Genomic DNA, 13,865 nt, shown 5'->3' with positions numbered 1-13,865 from the left:
GCTTCCGTGTATACTTTCATTAATTCACAATCGCGTGATTTAGAAGATTAAACCAGGCGTTATATTTCGATTGTGAAATAACTGTTCATAAACACGCCCATCGATAATCGCATTCAATTAAGTCTGACGATTCGTGTATATTTATATCTGCACATCTTGAAATATTAGAATTTCAATCTATAGAGAAAGAATATGGATTTTTTGAATATTTTATTGTGAGTGCAATTTTATTTCTTTTATATATATATATATATATATATATATATATATATATATATATTCATTTATCTTATAAATATTATTCATCATGAAAATATTAACATTATATTATAAATTATTTAAAAATTTATTAACTTGTAATTTTCGAATATTCACTTCATCATAATGTTTCGAATTAATTCCAAAATAATAAAAATATTATAAAATCGAAGATTGATATTCAAATAATTTGCAATGTAAAAAGAATTGAATTTACAAAGAAATTAGGAAGCCTAATAAAATTTACCATACTCTACGGTCGAATGTGTTTGAATTTTCGAGTCAGGATCAAAGACAAAGATCCCAAAAGATCCTTTTTAAGGTCCGGATCAATTTTGCGCGGTAACTTCTGAGACGATCGGGAGTTCTTTACACTGGGTGTCTAACATTTGGAGATGACGATCTGCCGAATGGAAACAGGATCGGCACGTCCCAACTGTCCGGTGCCGCTCCAGAAAACGAATGGCGAAAGGGATTCCCAAAAAGATCCTACGCTAATTATAGGTTCGTCGGCTGGTCCACGATTGTTTGAACGTGTCAGCCCCTTGTTTGCGGCTTTCTAAACGTGCCGCGTCCTTTTTTAGATTTTCTCTCGTTCCCTGTGCTTTACACACTTTCGCAAACATCGCACATCTCGGTGAAAAAGCTATAAGCTATTTAAAATTTACGATAAATATTCCGATTTTTAACATAAAATAGATTCTCCTGTGCACGATACATACTTTCCGACACATACTTTCTTATTTTTTATAAATATTGCGAGTCGCTTGACGATATATAGATAATATTTATAATTAGATCTTATAAAACTGTATTTTTCATGTTCTTTTCCTTTGTTCTCCGAATAATGGATCGAACGTGATTCGTACACGCGATGAAATAAGGCCAAGACGATAATAAGGATACTGTGTCATTTATAACTGCCTACTAATTTGTACCATAAACGCCGTACACGCGCAGGTAGAGAATGAATCCTCTTGCATATGTGAATGCGTGCGTATTTACCTGACGATGCTCGTAGCCAATCATAGTCATCATCAGGGTCGGATTTAATCGTCTAACATAGCGACGTTGTCTGACTTTTAAAATTTATCTCGAGAAGAATGCGTAGATATCGTAAGAGATATTGTAAGATTCTCTTTTTATATCTTTTCTAATTTATATATATGTATACCGGAATAAAAAAGTTATTAAAAAAATCGAAAATCTCCGTCTTTGTCAAATCTCGTTCTTTGCAATTTTATATTATAATGCGCGAGATAAACACATCTCAAGAAGCATGTCTCAAAGAAATATGATTGTATTAAAGTATAAGATTTTTTTTGACGTCAAGATGTTGTAGGAGAAAATTTTTCACCTACATTAATTATTATCCTCCTTTCTAAATCTTACTTAAAAAAATTTCTCCAATATAATTTTGCCTGTATCTAGACGATTAGTTGTACGTCCCTGGTCTTAGTCGCTGGTATCTCCGGCGGGTCCATTAGTAGAGTCGGTCCTCCGTTGAGGCGCAACTACGCGCCCTTTCGAAACTGAGCGAGCGAGACTTTTCTCGTCGGACTGGAGGCAGCCGAGAGGCCCGCGCGCCAGGCGGATTTATGAATTGCCTAAATAATTTATTAAGCGTAATTTTCAATGGGGCCCAAATTGAATCTGATTTAAGTACAATGCCGCATTGTGGCTGGCAGGCCAGCCCGGCTCACAGGCAGAATGCGCGCCTTGATTCGAGAGCTCGCGAGCCTAAGAGAAGGTGCTAACTAGTCTCGTGGACGACGAGACGAGCCTCTTCTCTCTCTCTCTCGTTCACCATTCCTTCTCTCGTCCCTTCTTCGTCTCGTCTTTTTTCATCCCGTCTCCCTCTGTTCATCTTTCCTCTCGCACCTTCGTCTCCTCTCTTTCCTTTCCTTTTTTTTTATCCCTCGTGCTTTTCGTCCCTGCTCGTTGACCGCCTCGGCCGCGCGTTTGTCTTCCTTCCACACGATTCACGTTAGACGCTCGTCCGGTGGACGTCGATTTTCCACGAGTCGGATGACATCAGCACGAATACGCGCGGACCGAAGAATGCTTTTTGATTGGGCACCGAGTGTACCTATCAATGGCTAATGAGCTAATGACCTTGACTCGCGGATATATCGCTTAATTGGGCCCGTCGAATCGAAGACGCGCCCGTACGCTCGGAAAATAAATAATGCACTGACTGTCTTCGATTATCGAGCGAGATCGTTCCTCGGAGCAGAGATGTCTGACGTATTTCGCGACGTGCATTTCAGTGCGATCATCGGACGTATAAAGAACTTTATAAATGTAATGTACGGTAATTGTGTATACGATAATATAATAAAAAATCCATAACATAAATTCTCAGAGATTGTCTAAAATTCTTTAGAGAACCACACACAATGTAAACACCATAGTATACAAAAATAATCTCCGTGCATTTATGACGGTATAACGAAAATGATATAATAGTCAATCTTTGTAGATGTTCGATGTAATTATATTTAAATATTCAGGATATTTAGATTTTAATTTTCACGTTTCAGCTATCTTGCTTCGAAAACGTAATAGCATCAAAATGCACGTCGCATTGCACCGCGAAGTGGTACCATATTAGACCTCACGTATCGCGGAGACCACCCATCGGTCGTGAATTGTCGATGGTTCCGAGAATTCGGCGTGCATTCACGCGGTGCTGCAAGACTCTCGATGACCGACGTCGAGCACGAGCGGGATGACTCTCGCCACGTCAAACTGCATCCAGATGCAATTATTCAGCCAGATTCCGCATTATCTCTTTGCCTACTCGCTTGCCCTTCGCTTTAAATTTGAAGGATCAGTTCTACCAATCGCGTATTATTACGATGCAAAGCAGAGAATTATATTTATACATAAATTTAAATCTTTAAAAGTTATATCCTTCATTTGTCAAAAGATGACAGATGAATTTTAATTAATAATCAATATAATATCTAGTGCGCTAAAAAGATATTTTTAGCCCAAAGATATAAAGATTTTTCTTCGTTATGTGTAATTTTTAATATGAAAATAGAAATTTAGAGAGAACATTTCTATAACTTAAAATGAGAAAGACATAATTTTGATATTTTTAAACTATAATTATATCCATCAAATATTTAAATTATATTTTCTCAATCTTAAGCAAAGTACTTTTCAATTTATACCGACTTGTTGAATTAGGTAAAGAGTCGAAGAGCTGTTGAAAATTAAGTCTCTCTTTGCGTCAATCGTTTCAAAGTGGAATTCAATCGAGTTACGGCGAGTTAGTCCGAGAGGCAGCCAGATCGAACAGCCAGAGAGTCATCGGCGATCTTGCGTGTAGAGCCGCACGGCTCGTGGCTCTCCGAAGGAGAATATGATAAAGCGAAATAGGAGGAAAAAAATGTTTGTACCCCAACAGACACATTTATGGCCCAATCAACAGTGTATTCAGACATAGTCGCACCTTCTTGCGAAGAAACGGTACAGCCGAGACGGAAATTATCGTTCCTTCAACATCTCGTCTCTACGATTTTGAAAATCACGCATGCACCGAGTACGATAATCATAATTAATAAAAAACTCATAATAATAAGTATATCGCGAATAATTTCCCTCTCGATTTATTTCTACGCGAGAATAGCTTCATTGTCACAATTATATTGTCAGAATATAATGCGTATGATTGAAATGATATTTTTCGATGGTAGGACATATAGGGATGAGAGCGGATAGTGTATGGATATTCACGGTCGGGTAATCCACGAAGATCACACGCGTTAAACGTCCCGAGCATATCGATCATCGGCGACGTACATTTTTCAAAGCAGCTGTACCTGACGCGTTTTCGGTCCCAGAGATCAATGGACCGCCGTGAATGCGATACACATATTTCTACCCACGCATGCGTTCGAATTGTCGTCGTTGACTTCGCGATCGAAAGTATTTCTCGCGAAGAATCCTTCTTCGTCTTATTTGCGTATGAAAATCTTTTATTTTCGGGGGATAATAAAAGATAACAATACTAAATAAAAATAACGATTAAAAAGAGAGTTTGTTGCTGTAATTAAATGACAAAAAATTAGAGATTATCCGTTTTGATTGGGGCATATACATGTAAAACATTTTCGTATAAAATACATTTTATAACAGAAATTTAATTTAAGTATTAAAAGTATTCATACGAATAAAAATTAAAAATTGATAATAAATGTTTCCTTCAAATTTTCCAGTTAAAAATCATTCAATTCCACACAATCAACGAAAACTTTATTACATTTATATAAAAAAAAGCAAAATGAGAAATGTACTTTATAAGTAAATTTATAAAATTATCAGCTAAATCAAAATTTGAATCTAAACTATGGACAATATATGTCTGAAATAATTAAAATTTTCTGGATTCTGTGTATTCAATAAAACATTAAATTATTGTAGTATATATAGGACAGCTTTGTCATTTTAAATCATGAAATTAGTGTCGGCGATAGATATCGACGCGAGCCACCGGTGGCAATAAACGGTTAAGATATAAATCAACAGAAGCACGGAATCGTCGGTGCGGCGTATTAATCCTAATCTGCATTTTTATTCCCGAAACCACCCATATCGTATCCTCCCCCCTCCCTCTCCCCTCCTCTCCACCCCCCCCCATCCCCCGAGTTTTGTGCCTCGCTCCGATCCGCCGAGGTTTTCGGCGCAACGTCGTATTTTGAAAGCACTTTAGAACCATTTAGCTGAATGCCACGGGAGTTTATGTGGTCCTCCTCTCGTAGCGCGGGGCGCACACGGTCTTTGAGACTCGCTGACAAAGGGACCACGGGACCAGGTGTCGGATTCTCCTGCACCATTACCGAACTGTATATCATTCTTCAGTGTACGCGATACCGGTCGACGCGAATCGGCGGCGTCGGCGCCGCGAACAAGCGATACGCGTACACGCATATATATACACCGCCTTAATTTGACTCATTAAGACCACTTTTATCGAGATAAATTAGTTTATGCACGATCGCGAGAGCTCCGATCCATTCGAGACGCGGGAAACGCTTCGGTGATGCTCGGCTGTGCCTGGTCGGCGGCTTTTCGAGATCTTCCCGCCTCCGACTCTTTCTGTCCACTTTCGCGATCTACCTCTTTCACGATCGTAAAAAATGTAACATGAGGCGAGATTTATTACAAACGTCCGTTAGTCGTATAGTTAGTCATCGTTTCTTATTAATTTGACGAGGCGCGAGATGATTTTTTTTTTTTTTTTTTTTTTTTTTTTTTTTTTTTTTTTTCCCGAATAGTGAGTGACGCGGGAAGCATCGTTTAACGTCGCTCGAGATTCATTGGTCTCTACGATTTTACGATACCTTTGCGAAAAAAAAGATTGGAAGAGCGAGAGGAGCTTCGACACCTGCCTGGGTTGTGGGTTTGGATTGTCGGACTCAATTTCATTCTTTTCAAGAAGTCGACAATCGAACCCACTCGAGAACGAAAAGCGATACTTCGACCGCGTCCTCTCCGTGCTTTACAACGATTTAAACAACTTGGAGTGCTCCACGGTTGTATATGGAGCACAATAGTGCGTCACATCTTTTATAAATGGATCTTGTAGTACAATGCGATTTCCCAGCGATCGGTGTATCTACTGATCTATTTTCCCCATTTGCTCGGACAAAGACATCCGCGCTATTATTACAAACGCACATTTTAATAAGCTAAAGCATATATATCAAGATTTAAAATTTAGATGTAGATTGCATAAAAATATCTACAAAAATTATAATCAAAATTATTTCAAATCAGTTATGCTTGTATATTTAAAAAGAAAGAAATATCAATATCCTTCTCTTTATAAATGGCACGCAAATATATCTTTGAAAATTATTTGTCGTTCGCTATAAATATTATAATTATATTGTTCAAAAAATTATAACGATAACAATTTTATTTTACGCAGGTATTTATTAAGCATACTCAATTGTTTTAAGGATAATATTCTGAACATTATTTGAATGTTGGAAACGGTTGAGAACTTTTGTATAGATAAGTATGGGACCGGAAAGAGGTAATCGGAAACACAGTCTCTCGCACAGTCGTGCATCTCGATGCTACTGGATCAGTATGTATGATCCATAAAGTACATACAACCTTTTATACCTTCAGCCTGATTCGCGCACGTATCTCCCACGCGTATAGATACACAAACGAAACGTGTATTTCTCGACTGAGCATTCTTCGGCATTTGAATGGCTTTACGGATGAAAATGGCCTTCGGAAGAGGACCTCACGCCCTCGACAATATGGCAATCTCGAAACGAGAAGATGCAGGCTGGGAGAAAGAGACAGCGAGAGAGAAGGAGAGATGGATAAAAGTAACCCAAGCGATTCGTTTCGCGTCCATTGTAAACCGCTCGAAGGATCAGTTTTTGAGCGAAACGCCAGAAAAGTGGCCCCCTTTTTCGCAGCTAGGCATTCGCATAATTGCGATTTAAGAGGCACGGGACAGCTGCGGTCGCCCGACAATGGCGCAGCCACTCGAAACGGACAATCGAACAATTTGGACTCCACTGTTGTGTAGTAGTAAAAGTCGCGCGAAAGATTTTCTAGCGAAACATTGACCGCCCTGAAGCCGAACAATTTACGAAATCCAATAACCAATATCGGTCATCTTACAGATTTGAAAATTTTAGTTAATTATTTTTTATAAATTTAAAGATTAAATTAGACGCAATATCTTTAATTACAACAATTTTCAATTGTGATAAGTAAGTCTAACATTAATTATATATTTAATCTAAAACTTCAAACTTGTGCATCTTTTTCCAAAATAAGATGTATACATTTTAAAATACCAATATGCAAAGCTCACGAAATAATTTTCAAGTCAAAATTTATTATAAAATTTTATTGTTCAAGTAAAGCGACGCAGAATATTTTTAATGTTCGTAGCAAAATTGATTTCTCTTATTTCGCACTCAATCCTCAGCATCCGGATGCGCTTTACTCGAACATAAAAAAAAAAAAAAAAAAAATCGCAAAAAGAGAAAAGAAAGTATAAACGAGATACCAGTATCTTCAACACATACTTGTTTCGTTTAATCTAATTTTATTATGTATTGAATTGGAGGAGTGCGACTCATGCATTTATGTGAATCACCTAGTCAATTAAAAAGATAACCGGTCTATTAAGAAATAATCTAATTTTTGCTCTTATTTTTATTCTTGTCTTCTTTTCTCTTCGTCTGCAGTCTGCAACTTTTTTTCGTGCAAATGATGAAAGAGAAGAATGAAAAAAATTGACAGACTTGAAACAAATATATGATATTATTAATAATATATGATATTACAAAGAATAGCGTGATAAGAAATAAAAAAATTCCAATAGATATTTTAATATGCAGCACTTTCACGGGAAAGAAAACAAATATATTCGCTAATCTCCTTGCATCTCAATATGTCATTCTTTAATCTTTTACCTTTATTTTGGAATAAAAATTCTCTAATAAGAAGCGATACTATAACTTATAAATAAATATAAACGGAAGATATTACACGGAATTTATCTACCGTTTATAGTACATTGTTACTCCAAATTCTATGATTTTATAAATCGACCTTAGTCCTCATCAGGTAAATGGTGAATTTCTCACGTTCGGTAGACAATGGCGTACTACGAGATACCGAATCAAGACCAAGCACGAGACACGAGCGCCACGTTTATTATCGCATGTTCCACACGCGAACGATTCTTACGAACGACCCGAGCGAGCGTCGTTCGAGAGTCATCACACGCTCAAAAGCCCACCTAGTCAATTAAGACGACAGGCAGCGGCGTTCCTTTTTCTCGCTTCCTCCTGTCTCGCGATGCGAAGAACGAATTGGAAAACACGCGAAGGAGAGACGAGACGAGAGAAAGATGAAGTAGACGCTTAGAGGGAATACCACCTAACGCCAAACACGATGTCGGCCGAATAGCCCACGCGCGGATCTTCGCGGCTCCGAGCGAGATGACGTATAGCGGACCACGTTGCGGCTTCTATTTTCGTTGTCGTTTAGAAGCCGACGGCACTCTCGACATGCGCTCAATATTTAGACACCGGTCGTCTCTGTTCGCGACCGACAACGTGGTTCCCGACGACGATCTCACTCGCTCCTAACTCGCGCGTATCCTCCTCTCATACGCCGGGTATTTAGTCCCATGCCGTTATAAATTACGTATCATTCGCTCTCACCGAACTGACACCGCGGCACGCGCTCACGGAATGTGTGTACTATGGCTGAGCATCCTCTCGCGTGCTCTTCTCTGCTTCTTTTCCTCCTTGTCTCTGTTTCTCCCTTTAACGCTTTTTCTGGGATCAGCACTTACGACGAAAAGTCATCTTTATCTTCATTAATATTCAGGATATTCTAAACCTATTCTTTCAATCTAAGGTACTACAGGCCCAAGTAAGAGAAATGACACGCTTACGCTTCGGTCTCAAAGAATTAACGATTGCAAATTTTGCTTTTAGTAAAAAAGTTTTTTCTTAAATAATTATATAAATTTAATTTTTTTTATAGTTATATAAATTATAAAAATTTAAGAGATTTAAATGGGCCAGTTTTATTATATAATTTCAATATTATTTGTACACAAGACTCAATATTTATATGACGTAAATTTTAGTTATTCAATAATATCGTTTAGCTTTGGCTAAACCTTGATTTTACTTATAGAACTTTATTTCGCTAAATGGATTTGGTAGAATGGTACATTTGGTAGAATGAAACGTTGTTCTAATCTTAAACACATGTTTCGTGCAATGATTCTTGGAAGTGTTTCGCGGCACGTTTATATCTTTAGTTTACGATTCTTTCGGATTGTTGTATGGCCGGCGCCCCGCAATTTTAACCGCAAAGTAAAGATTCGCGTCGAAGGAGACGGACAAAAAAATAGCAGCCATAATAATATAGAAATAATAAATCTTTCCTCTCTTTCAAACATAAAAAGTACACGATTGCGTTAATTTCAATTCACTTTAAAACAATATAAGACAGCAAACTGAAAATAAAAATTTTAAAAACAGAAGAAATATAAATATCTAGATATTTATCGAATGGAGAGAATAAATATTTTTCGAACGAATTCAAAATTTTAAACACGCGTGCGTTTAAATAATCCGCATTTTACCAGCAACATTGACCGAGACGATAGCGTTTACGAAAATAAGAAGAAGTGAAATCAAAAAGACGCAATGCAGCGTACACGCGACGAGATATCAATTTTGCTTGCGCGCCACGTCGGTGGCAGTGCCGCTAATAGACGGAAAGATTCTCATCAATTAACTTTTCCTGGCTAGCACGCGGTTGACGCGCAAGTGTGACGCGAGTACAGTAACGCGGCAGGATGCAGGAAAGAGAAGGAAAGGTCGATGAGGGAGGGGAAAAAAAAATATATCCTCTCGTTGCTGAGATGCCAGAAGCGAGACGCATACCTCTTAATTGGAACGCTTTGCTGCGTCTAAGCGATTTGGGCGGATTTCTGAGGAAATGGGCGTTTAAGTGTGCCCTAGGACCATTTACAAGCGCAGACGCTATCGTAGTATTACGACTTGATATGTGTACGAGATCGACTGAAATCCGACCAAGTCGCAACGTTGGTCGGTTTCACGGAGATTCCACCCTAAAGTGCTCATGTTCGTAATCTTGTATCAGAAAATTCTGTCACGCGCGATTTCGTTAATCAGCCAATTAACATAATTATGTACCTAATATTTTGTAACAATATCCGAATATATCGTGTCATTCGTAATAGTTCACGCATAAATTATTATTTGAATACTTTGTATACGTGGAAAACTTAACGTGTGTGATGGCTAATATTTTTATTCAATTGGCATCGCATTAAATATGAAGAACTTTCAAATCAATTTCCACGTATAATTATTTTTATCGCGCATTATTAGAAGCTGTTTAAAATGGTACGAAGTTTGCGCGAGGAAGATCGCGGTCTACAATGTGTCCGTCACTTTAATGGACCTTCCGCGAGAGAACGACGGACGGTGGACGACGAGGGACAAGAGAAGGAAGGAGCGCGTGAGGCGTAAAAAAAAGGGGGGGGGGGTGAGGTCTTTTAACAACCAGGCTCATTAGGACCGTGCTGCTCGCTTTTTACAACGGGACATTTGTAAGCAATATAGACTTCAAAAAACAAACGCTCCTGTCGCAGCGCCGCCGCTGCCGTTGCTCCGGCTGCTGGCTACGCCGTGATTGCTCTCATTTCGCCACATTTGCTCTCTCTTTCTCCCACTTTCTGTCTTCGTTTCGTTCCCCGCGCCCTGTTTTTTTTTTTATTTCGTGCCTGGTCCACGGTTAAGGGTGTCTGGCAGAATTTAAATTGCGAAATGAACGTTGGTCGCGAGAAAACCAGAAGCGTCCTTTCGAAAGCTCCGCTCTCTCTCTCTCTCTCTCTCTCTCCCTTTATCTCTGTTTTTCCTTTTCCTTTCCTCGGTCCTTTTTTTTCACGTCTCGTTCGCTTATTCGCACACCACCTTCGCCTTGTACGTTGGCGCGTCTCCGGTTGAATAAAAAAAATTTTTTCTCATCGCATGTTCATTAAGATATCGGCGATTATGATACTATTGGTTTTGGGCCTTATTCATGCGACGATTTATATCAACGGTATCAGAGTTAATTTTTGCCGTGGCGCAGCCTGACGAAATCGTAACGCGGTAAAATATCGAAACTTATTGCCGCGGAGCGAGATAAACGGCTGATAACAGCTGATTCGCACTGACGCTCGGCTAACCGGCCGTGCATTTCCATTTATACGCATAATCAATTCGTGTCGCTCGCGGTCAGTTATTTAGTACCCCGCGAGATTACCAAATTTGCGATGTGTTCATGTCCCGTTTATTCTATAAACAGTTTTGTACCTGCGATTAAATTTTGGGATTTAACAATTCATTTTCTTTTTTTATGATATTATACAACACACATTATAATTGCAATAACTATTATTGTCGATTTATGTGAAATGAATCAAAACTCTGACGCGATTATAAAAACAATATTTTCTCTCTGTTTCCAAAGAGGAGACAAATTGCGTATAGATTTAATTGCAATCTTCTTATTTGCAAAATTTCACAAAACGACATATTTTAATCATTGTGTACGCGAATATAAAAATTATGGAGTATTTCAAGATGTCAGAATTAAGAAAAGAAAACGGAGATGAAGGAACGAGGGAAAACCGTTTCGCGCGGAGCACGTTCGACTTCAGCCGGTCTATAATTAAGAAGGAAATAACGAGGAACTTGTCGAACGCGAGTGTAATCATTACGAATGCACGCGAAACACATGTTTCTCTCGAGCAACACTTCCTGTCGTTAAATGGCGGCGTAACTACTTACATTTATGCGGATCCCTTTGCTACCAGTCCCCTTTCTCCACCTTCCCGTTTCTGTGTGCGACGAGAGAGAATTAGCGGAAGGCGTGACGATTTTAAATTAACGTGTACTTTATATAACCGAATCTTAGTTGGACTGAAAATGCTACGAGAAAATATATATATCTAAAAAAATAGTTATTATCGTTAAACCATTCTTTTCAAATCTCAAAAAAATTATTTTCGCTCTGACAAAAGTCGATTTAAAGCTTGCACAAAATTTTACATTCGATCGAGATCTTGATATTTATCTGCCTATTGTTGACATTATTTTATAGTTGTTGAAATTTATATTATAATCACATAGATATAAGTACATCTGTGTGTGTGTGTGTGTCTTTACTTCAATTAGTTACTTCATTACTTACTGTTATATTGCTATAAATTAAAACGGAGATGTGCACACGTTATATTGTCTTGTATTATACATTCTATTTTATTTCTAATTAGTATACTTTTATTTATTACATCATGAATGCAATAGTAAGAGGAATTTCGATGGAAAATAACTCGCGAGTATGGTGGAAAAAAGAAAATACGAACGAGACTACGGAGACACACAGCGAACATTCATCTCGAAAACGTTCCGGCTAAACATAGTCGTCGGGACGAGCCTGAGGGATGCATTTTACGATCTCGCGTACATGAGTATATTGTATACCGATAAAAGAGTAAAAGACATTTTTCAAAATCTCAAGAGGGCACGAGCGACGATCTCACACGCGGGAGCACGAACTGGCGTCGAATATCGAATGTAGTCACCGCGAAATTGAGAAAGTAGTTTATCAAGTCTCTTTTCGAAACGTGCCGAGCCTTTTTACGCGCTAATTGCGACGATTCGTCGCAATTTATGAGATGACGAGCCGTGAAATCCAAGAAACCCGATAGCTTGTCGCGACTGTTGCTTGATTACGTTTGCGCAAACACGTTTGTATGACTCGGTTATTAATGTTGCATAATTGCTCGATCAACGATTAATATCACGGATCGAATTTATTTTCATGACTCTCTTCGACTCTTCGATTCGTTTCAATTCTTGTGCTTTCTCCAATAAAATTTTCCCATCTCTTGTATCGTATATACTTACATGTATATAAACCTTTTTTAAAAAAGGTAAAAGTACACCAAGTATATAAAAAAGTATTCACACTTGTATCCAATAAACACAAGCTTAAAGAAAATAAAAAATTCGCACATACATAGGTGTATGTATATATTTACTCGGTGTTTTTTACCGTAGAATAAAAGTTGTCACTCACCGGTCGATGCGCGGCAGCGGAGTGTATTACGTTGAAACTATGTTGAGATCTGTAATAATCAAAGATAAGATATCAATTATAATAGCGTTCAAAATAATTAATAATATTTTAAACAATTTCAAATTATTATTATGTATGCGTAAAGAATTCGAGTAAAGAATTAGATTATTTTTCTCTTAAGAGTATAAGCTTTTATAATATATATATATATATATATTTTTTTTTTTCAGTTCTTGTTTACATTATCTACAATAAATAAGCAAACCAATTAAACGAGAATGGATGCATACGATTAACAAAAAATATTATACGAAAAAAAAGAATTACTTACGTTTAGTTGCTCCGCCGTTGCCTGATGCCTCCCAAGCCTCCTCCTCCTCCTGTCAGGTTGTCGGGATTTTTTTTCGTTGCACTCGCGAACTGCATCAATTCGCGAAAATACTGTTAATGACAATTGCGCGTAAATCATCCACGGCACTCTGAAAATTTTGCACAGTAGTTCAGCTAATTAAGGCGCGACACGATCCGAAGTACGATGAAAACGGACGCGCGATGCTTTATATGGCACTCCCGAACGTTGGATGCGGAACATTCTGCACGATACTCCCGAAGTAAGATAAAATGCGATATCGATCGAAAATGTTCAAAAACCGTTTGGGTACTTAGCTTCCCCTTCGGGAAAAACCTTCCGGGTACTAAGCCCTCCCACCAACGTCAAGGTGTACCCAATGGGAGGGTTATATTATATAAAATATTATGTAATGTAATTTATAAATTATTTTATAATTAAGAGAGTAACGGAACGTGACGAATTGTTGGCGGGCAATGCTTCTTTTTGAGATATGTCCCTATAATACAAATATTTTAATATTTATATAAAAAAAATTTTTATTTTTCCTAACAATTTATTATTATACATGATATTATTATTATCT

At 37.9% G+C, this 13,865-nt stretch overlaps 1 protein-coding gene across 1 annotated transcript in view; it reads right to left on the bottom strand.

Annotated features, from left to right (window-relative positions):
• The window catches only part of Msx (homeobox protein H17), a 42,530-nt gene extending 28,880 nt beyond the window's left edge, over positions 1-13,650 (bottom strand). The window contains exons 1-2 of the transcript XR_011447926.1: positions 13,262-13,650; positions 12,931-12,979 (exon numbers count right to left, since the gene is read on the bottom strand). The gene's annotated coding sequence lies outside the window, so the exon portion shown is untranslated. The remainder of the gene's footprint in view (positions 1-12,930; positions 12,980-13,261) is intronic.
• Positions 13,651-13,865: the final 215 nt, after the last annotated feature.

The sequence above is a fragment of the Polyergus mexicanus genome, unplaced genomic scaffold, assembly GCF_030449975.1.
Source record: "Polyergus mexicanus isolate NDT 795.1 unplaced genomic scaffold, iyPolMexi1.0 SCAF_15, whole genome shotgun sequence".
NCBI lineage: Eukaryota > Metazoa > Arthropoda > Insecta > Hymenoptera > Formicidae > Polyergus > Polyergus mexicanus.
This window is presented reverse-complemented; position numbering and strand designations above follow the sequence as displayed.